Consider the following 18701-nt stretch of genomic DNA (forward strand, 5'->3'; position numbering starts at 1 on the left):
GAATAAGAAGCGTGAAGGGTACCTTGGACATGAGGGATTGGAAACCAGCCACTTTTACCAGTGGTTCACCCTTCACCTCCTTTGTCAAACTCTAAACATCTATAAGAATTAAGACAACCTCTCAGTAGTATTCCTAGTGCCATGAAAGTAACTGACTTGGAACCTAAGGGCACATAGCATTAGAGCTCATTTACACTTCAAGTTTAGCCTTTTTCCTTCTCACGCTTTATCCAGTACCTTCAAGATTGTTTTGCAAATCTGTTTACCATAGATCATGTCTCACATTTTGTTAGTATTAACCACCAGGAAGACTGAGTGAGGGAATGGACCAAAGCCAAGTGAAAAGATGGAGGGATGCCTTGGAACCCATTTGCAATAGGAAACCATGAATTGCAGTGGCTGAGTGCCAAGTACTGATTTTTCTTCTGCAGTGCTCGGCTGCCAAGAATGTAGAATGGAAAAATTGGACCGTGTCAGGGTCAGGCTTTGTCAGGTAGGAGTGTCCAAAGGGCACGGTCACTTGAGATTGCCGGAGACTGGCCGTGGGGTTTGGGCTGGGTTGCGAGAGAAGTCGGATCAGTAAGGCACTGATAAATGGGGCAAATGGAAAGGGATAGAGACTGAAGATAATAAAATGCATGTGCCGTAATGTATATAGTGGATAGAATAGGAAGTTTGGGGTGGAGATTAGGACTTTAGAGGTGAAGCAACCACGGCAAAGGGGAATCTGAGAACTGTGACACGTTCTAGGGTGTCATGTGCATTGTCATCATGGCCACTCATAGTTCTGCATCGTGGCTGGAGTTGGGATGGAGAAGACGACCATGACCTGGGGGACCAGGTCGGGGACTTGGAGGACTGACCTTAAGATCGGGGATGTCAGGTGGCCCTTAAAAGGAGGAAGGAGTTTCCTGAAAATGAAAGAGGATCTGTGAGAATGCTTTCTCTTCATCCTGTCCCCCGGCACCTCTCCAAGCCAGCACGTGATTGTTACATACAATTAAGTACTTTGGTTATAAAAATGATGCTGTTTATGGAGAACTTTGCTGGGGATGGGGGAGGAGAAAGGAGTTGAGGACAACAAAAGCTTCTCTAAGAATCTTAGGGCAGAGTAGGAGTTCTCCAGGGCTCTGGACAGGAGAAAGGGCAGGTGCCAAGTCAGAGTTGAGGGAAGATGCCTTGTTTGGAGAACCGTAGATAGTTGACTGTTCCTGGAATGGAGAGTGATTATGGGGTGCAACGTTTTGAAACTGGAGAAGTAGGAAAGATCTAGGTCATCAAAGATCTTGTATGCAATGTCAACGGCTTTGTTTAACGTGCTAAGTGCTGGCTGTTCTTGCAGGCACCTGGACAAAGTACAGATGGCTTAGGAAGCTCATGCTGACTGCCCCGAGGAGGTCTCCTTTGGAGACACAATGGAAACAGGGTGACAGAAAGCTAGCGGCAGGCTTGAAAGGAGTGACGGCCATGGGAAGTTTGAGGACATGAAGAATCCACAGGGCTTGAGACTGGGTTGTGAAGGAGAAGTGAAGGATGATTTCAACATTTGAGATGGACAACGCTGAGGGAAGTGTATGGAAGAAGTAGGCTTGAGGCTGGTTGAAGGGACATGGAAGATGAGAGTCCAGTTTGGGGCATACATATTTGTATTTGAGGTGCTTACAGGCCACTGGGTGGACAGAAATACTAAACAGTTGTGAAAATGGTAGGAGGGCCATCAGTGATCATCAGCGTGTGAATGCAGTTGGAGCTGTTGGCAAAAATAGGATCTGCCAGGGAATAAGCCAGAATAAGGAGAGACCCAAGGAATGGCCCCTAAGGAGCATCAATATTTCAGAGGCTGGTAAAAGAAAAAGAGGCCACCAAGGACATTGAGAAGGACTGCGGAGAACCAGGAATATACCTGGAAGGCAGAGTGCTTGAGGCCAATGAAGAAAGAGCTTGCAGAAAGAGCAAGTGTTAAACTGATATATATTAAAGAATGATGCCGCTCAGATCTGATTATTGAGAAATTGGGGTAACCTAGTTCTGGCAGAAGTCTGTGCAAAAGAAGATGTGAAATTTCTGCAAGGTGACAGTGGGGACAAATGGAATAGATATTGACGGGAGTCAATTGGACAGGGTTTGGTGATTGATTAGCTATGGAAGGTGAAGGGCAAGGATGAATCATTGGTGGAGGGCTGAGGGAGGGCATGGGTGGAGCATGTTAGAGGGGATACGTCCAGGTGCATGGAAGACCAATGGAAATGGCCACCCTGAGGATACAGGTCAGAACTGAGTTCCTACCCAGATGCTGTAACTTGATAGTTGGCAATCTATTTAACCTCTCTGTTGCCTGGTCTGCTGAGTGAGAATGAGAACGTGCAGGGCTGTTGTAAGGAGTAAATTTTTAAAAACACCTGTTGAGCACACTTCTTTTAAAAAAAAAATTTTTTTTAAATTATTTATTTATTTTTGGCTGCGTTGGGTCTTCGTTGCTGCGCACGGGCTTTCTCTAGTTGCGGCGAGCAGGGGCTACTCTTCATTGCAGTGTGCGGGCTTCTCATTGCGGTGGCTTCTCTTGTTGCGGAGCACGGGCTCTAGGCGCGTGGACTTCAGTAGTTGTGGCTCGAGGGCTCAGTAGTTGTGGCTCGTGGGCTCAGTAGTTGTGGCTTGCGGGCTCTAGAGCACAGGCTCAGTAGTTGTGGCGCATGAGCTTAGTTGCTCCGCGGCATGTGGGATCTTCCCAGACCAGGGCTCGAACCTGTGTCCCCTGCATTGGCAGGCAGACTCTTAACCACTGTGCCACCAGGGAAGTCCCCACACTTCTTAATATATAGTAAGCAACCCATAGCTTCACTCCCACCCGCCTTTCCTTACTTCTTACCTTTGTGACCGAGGCAGCCTCCTAATGACGGCTTGGTCCAGGGGTTGGTTTCGGTTCACTGAGAAGAGTTGAAATGGCGAGAATCACAAAAACACATACGTTCATCCGACAGTCTTTTGAGGTAAGGCCTAGGCTTTTTATCACTGAATATAGATCCATTGAGTTCAATCTCATTTTCTTTGCAAAAGCCAGACTTATAATTCGGCGATCTCCAGTTTTGTTCTCTTAAAACCGGAACGAGAACAGAGTCTTGCAGAGCAAAGATTTTTACTGTAGTGTTTTTCCGTCTTTGACAGTTGCCTTGCTTGTCCCTAGATGGACAGGATTTTTTGCATCTTGTCTTTATCAAATTTTTCCGAAACATTCAACTAAGTTTTCATAGAAACAGCAACCCTTTACTCACACTCATATTTAGTTGTGACATTTCATTATGTAATTGCGATATCAGAGACAACTGAAGTAAGCAGGTTTGGGAACCATTTGGGTTAGACAGAAGCCATCTGGTGAGAAAAATATGTGAGCATACAAGATACTAATCCTCTGTTCTTGATTAGGTTCCCCACCCAGGCGGGGACTGTGCATCTCATGTCACAGAGCAAATTGAAGCCTCAGCCTGGAATCTCCTTACCCTTCCACGGAGCCTTCATATATCTGTCTATATCTCTTCCGACCCTCTCCTTCCCTCCTTCATTAGAGGACAGACCCCTCTGCTCTCTGAAACGAATTTCTCCTGTGCTTTGGATCCCGTTCTACCTTTCAGCAAGTTAACACTGTCAGTTATTTCTTCTGTACACTCAATTGCTCTCTGTCATCTGGATCGCTCTCTCCAACATCTAAACGTATTCAGTAAATATATTCTATCTTGAAAGAAGGAAAGGTCCCGCCTACTCTGTCCCCTCAGCTGCCAGTGGCCCCTGCCTTGCCACGTCACACCAGACTTCTCTGAGTAGGTGTCTTCATGACCCTGGTGCAAAATCTGAAGGACATTTTCCAGCCCTCAGCTTTGCCTGACTTCCCAACAGCATTCGTGTGGTTGCTCATCTCTTCCTCGCTCCCTGAAACCTTCTTCTCCTTTGGCTTTAATGATACTAAATTCTGGCTTTACTGGTTTTAATCCTTCCTCTCATTTCAGGCGTATCTTGCAGTGAAATGTCAGAGTTCCTCGGGGTTAGGTTCTCACCCCCTTTTCCTTCCTGTCTCCTCGGGCAGCCCAGTTTGTGTCCTCAGCTGCCACCTCTTGACCAGTGGAGCCACATTCCTGTCTCTTGAGCCAGTGATCTTCTCGGTATCCCCTCTTGGTTGTCTTAAACACTGGTCTCACCCAGCATCTGCAACCGCTTCTGATACGGGGGTCATACCAGCCTGCCTGTTGACCGTTGTAAAGTTGACAAACTAGGTGTCACTGTTGACCTTTCTTTTTTGTTTGTTTGTTTCTTTTACTTTTTGGCTGTGCCCTGTGGCATGTGGATCTTAGTTCCCCCACCAGGGATCGAGCCCTCGCCCCCTGCATTGGAAGCGTGGAGTCTTAGCTGCTGGACCACCAGGGAAGTCCCTCTTGACCGGTCTTTCGGGTCCCTTATTCAACACATCAAGTCTGGTTGACTTTACTTCTGAAATAGCTCTTGGAACCTTCTCTACTTTCGTCCATTTTCCTATTACCCTCTGTAGGCAATGAAGTGTAGCAGGCATGAGGGTGGCCTCTGGAGTTGTGATCTCTGCGTGCCTCATTTTTCATCTGTAAAATGGGTATGATCATAGTACCTATCTCATAGGGCTTCTGTAAGGATTGAATAAGTGAACACACACAAACGTGTAGAATAGTGCCCAGACCCCACTGCTCTGATGCCCACCTGGATCCTGTGATAGTGGCTGTCTCAAATCCACGACAGCCCCTCTCCAGCCTTCTCTCCTCCTTGTCACCAGAGTGATCTTTTTGAAACTCAAATATGGCCGTGTCGGCTCCTTGCTTATATCGTGGGAATGGCTTCCCACTGTCCTAGAGAAAAGGTGGAAAATCCTCAACACGCCCAGGACACGCTGCAGGGTTTCATTCACCAGCTTGTCAGGCACCTTCTCCCACCACTGGCCTCCCCACCACCTACACTTACAGCAGGTGAGCCTCCTCTCAGCTACACACATACTTGGAGATCACCGGCACCCCTGTCCCTGGGTCCCTGCACTGGCTCCTCCCCCTGCACCCCTTCTCCTAGTCATTCGTCAGATTTCAGCTCAAAGTCACTTTCTCAGGGGAGCGTCTTTGAACACTACCCGACCCCTTTCCAGGCAGTTCCTTTGTTACATAGACTGGTCCTCTTCTCCTCCAGACAAGGGTTAAACACTTCTTGGTGCGTTTATTTGATGAAGTGCTATCATCCCCTATGTTGAACTAATCAATATAGCAGTATAAGGTAGAACTTAAATCAAAATGACATTGTAACCCGCAAGCTGCATATATTCAATCTTTGAGTCAGAATCTGAGTCTAATCTGAGAGGCTTAATTCTGCCTTATCAGTATCTCCTGACGATGCTTACTGTTTTCTTTAATCAACAAACACAAAAGTGTATGTTAATGAGATGCTTATTTTGCAAGCCCCCGATTCTTTCTGGGTCTTCTGTGTCCATTACTCTTCCATCCCTTCTGAAAAGGTCCAAATAGCCTGTCAAACAGCAACTTTTAACCACAAGATGGCGACAGATTTCAAGAATTAGCCAGTGAGTCTAGTTGCGCTTCCTCTCAGGGGTGTGTTCCGTTAAAAGGATGTTGACGGGTTTGGTAATTATACGGCACCCTGTTTTGCACCATATGTATTTAACCTAATCCTCTTTGCTTAAAGCAGTTAAGTGAGCGCGTATAAATCGTTGATTAAACTGGAAGGGGATGGGGGATTATTCATCACTGGGCCAGGACAGATATAAACCAGGATTGTTCTGGGCCACCCAGGACTTCTTTCCACTCCATCTAAAGCTGAGGCGGGCCAGGCGACAATATTTACGGTCCCTCTGATGAGGGCTTGTAGTCAGAGAAACAGGAGCGCTCACAAACGGCATCTGAACTCCACCTCCCGGCGTATGACTCTAGAAGCTGGTCAGTCTCATGAGAGGCAGATGGGAAGATGGTTGGTCCAGAGGCCCGCGTGTTTACTTGTGGGAGCAGGACCCACACCTTGGGTGAGATGCCGTGGAACCGGAAGGCTCTGTGTCGCTAGAAAGTGCCTTTGATTTGCAAAGTCCTTTTTCATATATTGCCTTCCTAAGCTTTGTGAATATGAGAAGGGCAAGGAAAACGTTATCTTTGCTTTACAGGTAAAGAAATTGAGGTTTAAGGAGGTAAAGCAGCTTGGCCATGGACATGATAGTGCCAAATCCTGGACCCCCCGCCTTGTTGCTTAGAGAAGGGAAACAATTTCTTTTTTGCTTAAAGCATCCAAATCACCTTACGTCATTCAGCACAAAGGGAAATAAGTACATGTTCAAATACAAACACAAGGTGCAGCCCTGACTTATATGAGCATATGTGGTGGGATAAACTAATGGAGAAAGGGTTAGCCGGCCTCTGTGTCCTGTAGCGCTGGCCCTGCCTCACCCCAGGAGGGGCTCAGCAAGTTGGGCTCACTGGGGCTCTGATTGTCCAATAGGGAGAAGGACTTGCAAGAGGTTGGGAGGGAAGGGACATTTGGGGAAAGTGAGCCAGTGACCCGCAGGGCATGCAGCTGGATTCCCAAGGACTGAAAGCAGAGCCCTCATCCTGTTCTTACACAGCCCTGGGAGGTGGCAGGCCCCTGATGGGGGTGACCTGCGGTACTGGGGATCTGAAGGCTAAGCTCTGGCTTTGCAAAGTGCAGCCAGGTTTTCTGTGAGCACGGTGGGCCCAGGGAGTGATGCTGGGAGTGGATCTCACGGGGCTGAATGGTGAGCATCTCAAAGGCAGCCCTGATGGACTGAAGAGCTAAGGCTTTCGCTGAGGTTCCTGGGTTGTGTCGGATCCTTCGGGAGAGAGAGAGGGGGATGGGTTGGCCGGCAATGACTAAGACGGAGGAGAGGCTCAGGGTCACTGCTCATTTGGTTTGGACAAAACAATGCAAAGCAAACCACGTAACAAGTCTTGCACTAAGTGTTGTCAAGTTATTCCACACTCACTAATGATTACATCTAAAAACAAGCTCTTAGAACTCCTCCCCAGACCCAAAACAGAAACACAGGAAGAAACCCAAGGCCTTGACCTTTCTCGCCCTCTCCCTCCCCCTCTCGTATCTTGGGTCCACTGGGGGAGCAGAGCTCCGGGCTCTGTGCTGCTGCAAATGTGGATCACCTTGTCTGGTCACCTCCTCTTGCCTTTATTTATTTATTTATTTTTTGCGGTACGCGGGCCTCTCACTGCTGCGGCCTCTCCCGTTGCGGAGCACAGGCTCCGGACGCACAGGCTCAGCGGCCATGGCTCACGGGCCCAGCCGCTCCGCGGCATGTGGAATCTTCCCAGACCGGGGCATGTGGAATCTTCCCAGACCGGGGCATGAACCCGTGTCCCCTGCATCGGCAGGCGGACTCTCAACCACTGCGCCACCAGGGAAGCCCTCCTCTTGCCTTTAACTCCCCCTCAAGAGCCACGTGTCTCCCGGCCACTCCCCTCCCCCGCCCGCCCCACCCTACTGGCCCCCCGCAGAGCACTTCGGGTTATCTGGTGATCTGTCCTGCTAACTCAGTGCGCAGAGTCACCGGGGTGCTAAATGCAAACTTGGGGCCCTTCCTTATTTCAGTCGACTTGACTCAGAATCTCAGGCAGGTCAGAACTAAGAATCTGTGTTTTTAACCTGTTCCCCCAGGTGATTATGATCCTTTTTGTTTAACCCCCCAGTACTGGGTTGAATAGTGTCGCTCCAAAATTCGTGTCCACCTGGAACCTGTAAATAAAGCCTTCTTTGGAAATAGGCTCCTTGCAGGTTAAAGCGAGGTCGTTCTGGATTAGGTTGGGCCCTAATCCAATGACTGGTGTCCTTGTGAGAAGGGGAGATTTAGACACACGGAGACACCGAGGCAGGCCGGTGACGGTTGAGGCAGGGGTTGGAGGGATGCGCGTACAAGCCGAGGAGCGCCAAGGGTCGTCGGCCACCGCCAGAGGCCAGGAGAGAGGCCGATTCTCCCTCAGAGCCTCCAAAAAGGGATCTGCGTCTTGCAGCCTCCAGGCCATGAGAGAACAGCTACGTTTCTGCTGTTTTCAGCCTCTGAGTGTGTGGAACCTTGTTCCTGCAGCCCGAGGAAACAAATAACCCCCATCCCCTTTTTTCTACCTTCTATTGTCTTAAGTTATTTTTATTTCCTCCTTTTTCTCTGCAAGAAGTTATACTTCCTATTCAAATAATTTTCCTGTTATAGTGCACATATGTACTTTTTTTTTTAAGCAGTCCAGTGGATGCATAGAGGACCAAATTCCTTGTTTCCTTCTTGTGCCTGTGTGCAGAAATTTCTAGTCCCCATTTCATAAACAAGACTCAAAGATTCTTGCCTGGGCTTGGTTCCAGCTCCTCTGCCCCCTGGAACTGGGAGGCTGCGTCTCCTGTGCGGGTGAGACTTTCCAACTCCAGGCCCTGCTCTAGCTTTGATTTCTATCTTTGTTCTTGGCCCCTGGTCATCTCCCATTCTTTCTTTTTCAGTTGGATTATGAAATACTGCATTAAAAAAAAAAACTATTACATCCAACTCTTCCGTATGTTTGCAGTAGATAGGAAGGCCTGTGTGCAACACCTTAGTCTGTTGCGTTTCCGGAAGAGATTTCTCATAATCGATATGTGTTTTTGAATATTGGAAACCACAAATACAGCACCTTGGGCCCAGCGTGAAATGGGTCCACCTCTCTATCGCTCCCGAGATCCCCTACAGTTGTCGCCTTCAGGTGCTGTTTTAGCCCTGCCAATTCCCATTATATGTCAGATCCTGTTCCAAATATATTAGCTAACCTCCTGCCCAGGTACTCAAAGTCTGGGTAGTTGCTTTTTAAGCTCTAACAAAAGTAGTTGGTTTGAATTCTTAAGTACCGTTGTTAAACCCATGAGGCATGCTTTTGAATGGCCATGCAAGAAATTGGATTGAGAAAGCTGGGGACAGAGTCCCAAAGAAGTGTGTGGTTCAGTGAAGAGATCTCACATCATGTTTTGTTTGGTGGGACGATAAAGGAGTACCAAGCATTTCCTGTAAGTCAGAAAGGTAGAAGCGCCTTTTGCTTTTTTTTTTTGGTTATTTCTTTTGTTTGTTTATTTTTTGCTTGTTATGTATGTGAGGAGAGTGACTACCCTGGAAAAATGTGCATAGCAGCAGAAAAGTATCAAGGAATAGCTTAATGTTTTCTCAGAAGAGAATAACATCTGCTGTGCCATAGGTAAGGCTAGGAGAGCTTAGATGATACATAAATTGGGTAAAATGTAAGGTGTGACTATAAAGTTATGCTCCTTGGGGGGCCATGTTATGGAAATTTTATTATTTTTATTACTTTTTAGTCACAAAAGGTGTATGTCCTTGGGCTTCCCTGGTGGCGCAGTGGTTAAGAATCTGCCTGCCAATGCAGGGGACACGGGTTCAAGCCCTGGTCCAGGAAGATCCCACATGCCGTGGAGCAACTAAGCCCGTGTGCCACAACTACTGAGCCTGCACTCTAGAGCCTGCGAGCCACAACTACTGAGCCCATGTGCCACAGCAACTGAAGCTCACGCGCCTAGAGCCCGTGCTCTGCAACTAAGGAAGTCACCACAATGAGAAGCCCACACACCGCAACGAAGAGTAGCCACCACTCGCTACAACTAGAGAAAGCCTGTGCGCAGCAACGAAGACCCAACACAGCCAAAGATAAATAAATAAAATAATAAATAAATTTATATAAAAAAAGTTTATGTTCTTATCTCTTTGTGGAGAAGTACCTGTTTCTAAATGGTAGTTCAGACACATCTGGAAATCTTTCACACACTGAAAAATGTGACTTCAAAAATCTGTTTCCTCTCTTTTTCCTCTTTATTGCTTTTAAAACTTATTTTTAATTTGTTGGCATCAAGTAGGAGTGCTGCTTTTGGTAACAGAAGATGAGGGGATTCAGACCAACCCTCTTGCTAAAGATAAAGCTAAAGTAAAGCTAGAGAGAACATAAAATGCAGTTTTAAAATCATCAAAGAATTAACAAGGTAGAAGAAATTATCAACCAACATCTGGAAGAAGACAGAATTCAAGAAAGTGAGCCTAGTATTGGGGGCTACTCTTGGCCTAGAGCAAAATATGTCATCAAACTATTTCTACAAATAATTTTTCAAATACAAAAGTCTAGGGAATTCCCTAGTGGTCCAGTGGTTAGGACTCGTGCCTCCATTGCAGCAGACCCGGGTTCGATCCCTGTTCGGGGAACTAGGATCCCGCAAGCCATGCAGTGCAGCTGAAAAAGTGAAAAAAAAAAAAAAAGTTTAGCATACACAGAAAAAATAGCATGGAAACACTTTTTTTTTTTTTTTTTTTTTTGCGGTACGTGGGCCTCTGACTGTTGTGGCCTCTCCCATTGCAGAGCACAGGCTCCGGACGCGCAGGCTCAGGCTCACGGGCCCAGCCGCTCCGTGGCATATGGGATCTTCCCGGACCGGGGCATGAACCTGTGTCCCCTGCATCGGCAGGCGGACCCTCAACCACTGCACCACCAGGGAAGCCCGAAACACTTTTTTTTGAAAACCTAATAAAATGTGTGTGTGTGTGTGTGTGTGTGTGTCTGTCTGTCTGTCTGTCCAAAAGCTAGCTTTTTATTTGACTGTCAGATGTCAAACACCTTTAGGGAGTCAAGTCAGGAGGAAGACAAGGATGCCTGCTACCTCTACAATGATTTAACATTGCACTGGAATGTTAGCTAATGCAATTAAGCAAGAGAAAACAATTAGACTTGTAAGAACTGTAAAGGAAGAGGCAAACTCTTTGTTTATAATTGCATATCTGGAAAAACCAGAAGAATCAATGGAAAAGTACTACAAACCATAAGATAATAAAGTAGCAGGACATAAAATTAGCATAGTAAAATTACTAGCCTTTGTAAATATAAATTATAAGCCATTTGAAGGTATAAGGGGAGGGAAGACCCTGTATACAATAACAAAATTTTAAATACATAGACAGAAACCTAGTATGTGCAAAAATAATAGGGAAACTGCGAAACACTCAAGAAAGAGATAAAAATAGCTTTGAGCAAACTGAAAAAAACCCCCACCCTAATATTGAATAGGAAAACTTAACATCATAAAGATGTTATTTCTCTCTAAATTAGTTTTATAAATTTAATGCAATCTCAATAAAAATTTCCTCAGGTTTTTTCCTGGAAGTAGACAAGTTGATTATAAAGTTTATATGGAAGAATAAACAACTGAGAATAGCCAGGAAATATTTGGAAAGAATACTTAATGCATGGCTAATCCTATTAGAGTTAGTAAAACAGTTAACATCCTCTAAATTAAAGCAGTGAGGTATTGGCTCAGGAAAAGACTTATAAACAAATGGATCAGAATAGAATGTCCAGGAAAATTTAGTATATGACAAAAGAGGCACTGAAATCAGAGGGGAAAATTAACTTTAAACAGTGTTGTGCCCAATGGATAGCTATGAAGAAAAAGGAAGAAATTGGATCTTTTTCTCACAATGTATTCCAGGAGAAATTATAAATGTATTCGAGATCTAAATGAAAATTAAACACAAACAGAAAAACATGCAATATTAGAAGAAAACATGGGTAAATCTTATATTTATAACCCCAAAGTGGGAATTTCTAACTAATTAAAAAAATCTAGACAAAGAAATTTGACAACATTACCAACAACAAAATAAGTAAAGTCACAAGATAATTACAAATTGGGAAGAATTTTGCAACTTGTATGACAAAGTACTCACATACTTAATGTAATAAGGATTTCCTAAAAATTGAAATAGAAAATATCCACAAACTGATTTTTTAAAAAATAAGCAAAGGTATGAATAGACAGTTCACAGAAAAGGTATACTGATAGCTCTCACTCACAATAAGAGCAATGCATGTCAAAACTACTGAGATTCCATCTCTCATCAATCAGATTGAAAAAAGAAACTCCCAAGTTTGACAATGTAAATTTTGGCAGGACTATGTGAAAATAGGCACTTTTATACACTGCAGGTGGGACCCCAAAATGGTACGATTTCTATGAAGTGAAATTGGCAATATCTAGCAAAATTGCATATGCATTCACTCTTTGATCCAGCAATTGTACTTCTAGGATTCTATCTCAACTATTCAACTGCAAATATATGAAGACATATGCAGAAGGCTATTCACCATGACCTTATTTTTTATAGCAAAAGGCTGGAACAACCCAATGTCTCTTAGTAGAGAGTCAGTTAAATAAGCTATAGTACATCCATGAAGTGAAGTACTATGAAGTTGTAAAAAGAAATGAGACAGCTCCTACTTTCTGTGATGGAGTATTTAGTAGAAAACTGCTGCTTCCACTGAGAACAACTGAAAAAGATGGATACAATTAAAATTGATCTGTTTGAAGTTTTCAGAGAGCCACTGCAACAGCCTGAGTTGAAGGGTCAAGATACCAGAGAGAGGACTTTCCTGGCAGTCCAGTGGTTAGGGCTCTGTGATTCCACTGCAGGGGGCGTGGGTTCGATCCCTGGTGGGGGAACTAAGATCCCTCATGCCGCACAGTGCAGCCAGAGAGAAGAGAAGCTCACTGAAGTGAGCCCAACATTCTGAAAGCTGCTTTTCTCCTCTTCACATCTGGTGACTCTTGGCATTGACAAAGAGGCTGAGACACTCATAGAAGCAGAAAAGTATCACAGCTCTCGGCAGTCTTGTAGTTCTGAGGAAATAAAACTTGGACTGTGGGGCTCCCAGATCAGCCAGGATTCCAGAAGTCAAGGTTCCAGAAGAAAAGGGAGGTACAGAGAAGTGAGCCTGATAGTTGATGGTTTTCTCTTTGAAGTACTTGGTGAATCTTAGTCATATAAAATGAAAGGATAAGAAGCCAAGAAAAGCAGCTGGAAAATAGAGTGGAATTTTTGGCAGTCTTACGTTGCTGTGGAGATGAAAACTGGAAATCAGGAACTGACCAGGAGGCTGCCCTCTGTAAATGCTGCAGGCTTTCAGTTGGGATCTTTAAGAGCGGGTGCATTAGGGTCGATCAAGCCTCACTACAGCTCAAACTTGAATCACCTGAGTCCTTGACTGGATTAAGACAAACTGCCCCTACTCTAGCTGCCTGCTGGACCATAGAGTGAATCCTCTCTGGAGGAAAATAACTTCATCCAGATCCCTCTTTCAGGCACAGGGATAAGCATCCCATCCAAAATTACTAGGATCCAAGAAAGAGAGCCAAGGGAAAAAAGCATAATAGAAATATACTCACAGGTGTCCCAGATTATTGCAGTTATCAGACACAGATTTAAAAATAATTGTAATTAATGTGATCAAGAAAATAAATGGGGCTTCCCTGGTGACGCAGTGGTTGAGCATCTGGGCCCGTGAGCCATGGCCGCTGAGCCTGCGCATCCGAAGTCTGTGCTCTGCAACGGGAGAGGCCACGGCAGTGGGAGGCCCACGTACCGCAAAAAAAAAAAAAAAAAAAAAAGAACACTTTAGTAGAGAACTGGAATCAATATTGTCAAAAAGCAGATAGAAATTCTAGAACTGAAGAAGATATAGTAATCAAAATTTGAACTCAAAAATGGGGTTTAACAGCAGATTGGACACAGCTGAAGAGAGGACTGGTGAGCTGGAGAGGGGGCAGTAGAAAATATCCTGACAGAAGCACAAAGAACAAAAAAGATGGAAAATACAGAAAAGTGTCAGAGACGTGTGACATGCTCTATCATGAGACATTCTAGCAAACGTAATTGGGGTTCAAGAAGAGAAGAAGAGAGGATGTAGCAGAAGCAATATTTGAAGAGATAATAACCAAGAATTTTCCAAAAGGGCTAAAAAATCCAAGTTACAGAATCAAAAATTACTAAGAACCCCAAGCAGGATAAAGACAAAAATACTACACTTTGGTTCATCATCAGCAAATCAAGAGAGAAAAATCATAACAGCAAGTAGAGAAAAAAGATGCATTACTTTCAAAGGAGCAACAATAATACTAAAAGCTACCTTCTCAGCAGAAATGATGGAAAACAAGCGATGAAATGACAGCTTTAAAGGCTGAAAGGAGATAACACACGTTTAGAATTCTATACCCAGTGAAAATATCCTTCTAAAGTGGAGGCAAAATAAAGATATTTCCAGAGAAAAACCCCAGAGGTTATAGATCACATATGTTGCAAGTAAACTTCTATTATGAGAAATATTAAATGGTGTTTTCATGTTTTGCATCATGATTGTGGTAGATTCTCTTAAGGCACTGAGGTATGTTATTCTTTTAATCTACTAATATCCTGTTTAGAATCTTTGCATCTGTTTAATTAGTTTAGACTATATTTCTGTTTTCTTCTTTTTCTTTTGTTTTGGTATCAAGATTATGCAATCCTTGTAAGATAAATTAGAAACTCTTCATCTGAAAAAAACCACATTCACAGAAAAACAGACAAGATGAAAAGGCAGAGAGCTATGTGCCAGATGAAGGAACAAGATAAAACCCCAGAAAAACAACTAAATGAAGTGGAGTTAGGCAACCTTCCAGAAAAAGAATTCACAATAATGATAGTGAAGATGATCCAGGACCTCAGAAAAAGAATGGAGGCAAAGATCGAGAAGATGCAAGAAATGTTTAACAAAGACCTAGAAGAATTAAAGAACAAACAGAGATGAACAATACAATAACTGAAATGAAAACTACACTGGAAGGAATCAATAGCAGAATAACTGAGGCAGAAGAACAGATAAGTGACCTGGAAGACAGAATGGTGGAATTCACTGCTGCGGAACAGAATAAAGAAAAAAGAATGAAAAGAAATGAAGTAAGCCGAAGAGACCTCTGGGACAACATTAAATGCAACAACATTCACATTATAGGAGTCCCAGAAGGAGACGAGAGAGAAAGGACCCGCGAAAATATTTGAAGAGATTATAGTTGAAAACTTCCTAACATGGGAAAGGAAATAGCCACCCAAGTCCAGCAAGTGCAGCGAGTCCCATACAGGATAAACCCAAGGAGAAACACTCCGAGACACATAGTAATCAAATTGGCAAAAATTAAAGACAAAGAAAAATTATTGAAATCAGCAAGGGAAAATGACAAATAACATACAAGGGAACTCCCATAAGGTTAACAGCTGATTTCTCAGCAGAAACTCTACAAGCCAGAAGGGAGTGGCATGATAGAGTGATGAAAGGGAAGAACCTACAACCAAGATTACTCTACCCGGCAAGGATCTCATTCATATTTGATGGAGAAATCAAAAGCTTTACAGACAAGGAAAAGCTAAGAGAATTCAGCACCACCAAACCAGCTCTAAAACAAATGCTAAAGGAACTTCTCTAAGTGGGAAATACAAGAGAAGAAAAGGATGTACAAAAACAAACCCAAAACAATTAAGAAAATGGTAACAGGAACATACATATCGATAATTACTTAAACGTGAATGGATTAAATGCTCCAAACAAAAGACACAGGCTTGCTGAATGGATACAAAAACAAGACATATATATGCTGTCTACAAGAGACCCACTTCAGACCTAGGGACACATATAGACTGAAAGTGAGGGGATGGAAAAAGATATTCCATGCAAATGGAAATTAAAAGAAAGCTGGAGTAGCAGTACTCATATCAGATAAAATAGATTTTAAAATAAAGAATGTTACAAGAGACAAGGAAGGACACTACATAATGATCAAGGGATCAATCCAAGAAGATATAACAATTATAAATATATATGCACTCAACATAGGAGCACCTCAATACATAAGGCAACTGCTAAAAGCTATAAATGAGGAAATCGACAGTAACACAATAATAGTGGGGGACTCTGACACCTCACGTACACCAATGGACAGATCATCCAAACAGAAAATTAATAAGGAAACACAAGCTTTAGACCAGATAGATTCAATTGATATTTATAGGACATTCCATCCCAAAACAGCAGATTACACTTTCTTCTCAAGTGCACATGGAACATTCTCCAGGACAGATCACATCTTGGGTCACAAATCAAGCCTCAGTAAATTTAAGAAGACTGAAATCATATCAAGCATCTTTTCTGACCACAACGCTATGAGATTAGAAATCAATTACTGGGAAAAAAAATGTAAAAAACACAAACACATGGAGGCTAAACTATACGTTACTAAGTAACCAAGAGATCACTGACAAACTCAAAGAGAAAATAAAAAAATACCTGGAGACAAATAACAACAAAAACACGACGATCCAAAACCTATGGGATGCAGCAAAAGCAGTTCTAAGAGGGAAGTTTATAGCAATACAAGCCTACTTCAAGAAACAAGAAAAATCTCAACAGTCTAACCTGACACCTATAGGAACTAGAGAAAGAAGAACAAACAAAACCCAAAGTTAGCAGAAGGAAAGAAATCATAAAGATCAGAGCAGATATAATGAAATAGAAACAAAGAAAACAATGGCAAAGATCAATAAAACTAACAGCTGGTTTTTTGAGAAGATAAACAAAATTGATAAACCATTAGCCAGACTCATCAAGAAAAAGAGGGAGAGGACTCAAATCAATAAAATTAGAAATGAAAAAGGAGATGTTACAATGGACACCGCAGAAATACAAAGCATCCCAAGACACTACTACAAGCAACTCTGTGCCAATAAAATGGACATCCTGGAAGAAATGGACAAATTCTTAGAAACGTATAACCTTCCAAGACTGAACCAGGAAGTAATAGAAAATATGCACAGACAAATCACAAGTAATGAAATTGAAACTGTGATTAAAAATCTTCCAACAAACAAAAGTCCAGGACCAGATGGCTTCACAGGTGAATTCTATCAAATATTTAGAGAAGAGCTAACACCCATCCTTCTCAAACTTCCAAAAGATTGCAGAGGAAGGAACACTCCCAAACTCATTCTATGAGGCCACCATCACCCTGATATCAAAACCAGACAAAGTTACTACAAAAAAAGAAAATTACAGACCAATATCACTCATGAATATAGATGCAAAAATCCTCAACAAAATACTAGGAAACAGAATCCAACAACACATTGAAAGGATCATACACCATGATCAAGTGGGATTTATCCCAGGAATGCAAGAATTGTTCAATATACACAAATCAATCAATGTGGTACACCATATTAACAAATTGAAGAATAAAAACCATATGATCATCTCAATAGATGCAGAAAAAGCTTTTGACAAAATTCAACACCCATTTATGATAAAACTCTCCATAAAGTGGCCATAGAGGGAACCTACCTCAACATAATAAAGGCTATATAGGACAAACCCACAGCAAACATCATTCTCAATGGTGAAAAACTGAAAGCATTTCCTCTAAGATCAGGAACAAGGCAAGGATGTCCACTCTCACCATTATTATTCAACATAGATTTGGAAGTCCTAGCCATGGCAATCAGAGAAGAAAAAGAAATAAAAGGAATCCAAATTGGAAAAGAAGAAGTAAACCTGTCACTGCTTGCAGATGACATGATACTATACATAGAGAATCCTAAAGATGCCACCAGAAAACTACTAGAGCTAATCAATGAATCTGATAAAGTTGCAGGATACAAAATTAATGCACAGAAATCCCTTGCATTCCTATACACTAATGATGAAAAATCTGAAAGAGAAATTAAGGAAACACCCCCATTTACCACTGCAACAAAAAGAATAAAATACCTAGGAATAAACCTACCTAGGGAGACAAAAGACCTGTATGCAGAAAACTATAAGACACTGATGAAAGAAACTAAAGATGATACCAACAGATGGAGAGATATGCCATGTTCTTGGATTGGAAGAATCAATATTGTGAAAATGACTATACTACCCAAAGCAATCTTCAGATTCAATGCAATCCCTATCAAATTACCAATGGCATTTTTTACAGAACTAGAACAAAAAATCTTAAAATTTATATGGAGACACAAAAGACCCCAAATAGCCAAAGCAGTCTTGAGGGAAAAAAGCAGAGCTGGAGGAATCAGACTCCCTGACTTCAGACTATACTATAAAGCTACATTAATCAAGACAATATGGTACTGGCACAAAAACAGAAACATAGATCAATGGAACAAGATAGAAGCCCAGAGATAAACCCACACACCTATGGTTAACTAATCTATGACAAAGGAGGCAAGGATATACAATGGAGAAAAGACAGTCTCTTCAATAAGTGGTGCTGGGAAAACTGGACAGCTACATATAAAAGAATGAAATTAGAACACTCCCTAACACCAAACACAAAAATAAACTCAAAATGGATAAGAGACCTAAATGTAATACCGGACACTATCAAACTCTTATAGGAAAACATAGGCAGAACACTCTATGACATAAGTCACAGCAAGATCCTTTTTGACCCACCTCCTAGAGAAATGGAAATAAAAACAAAAATAAACAAATGGGACCTAATGAAACTTCAAAGCTTTTGCACAGCAAAGGAAACCATAAACAAGACCAAAAGACAACCCTCAGAATGGGAGAAAATATTTGCAAACGAATCAACAGACAAAGGATTAATCTCCAAAATATATAAAGAGCTCATGCCACTCAATATTAAAAAAACAAACAACCCAATCCAAAAATGGGCAGAAGACCTAAATAGACATTTCTCCAAAGAAGACATACAGATGGCCAAGAAGCACATGAAAAGCCACTCAACATCACTAATTATTTGAGAAATGCAAATTAAAACTACAATGAGGTATCACCTCACAC

This window comes from Stenella coeruleoalba (genome assembly GCF_951394435.1).
Source record: "Stenella coeruleoalba genome assembly, chromosome: 10".
Taxonomy (NCBI): domain Eukaryota; kingdom Metazoa; phylum Chordata; class Mammalia; order Artiodactyla; family Delphinidae; genus Stenella; species Stenella coeruleoalba.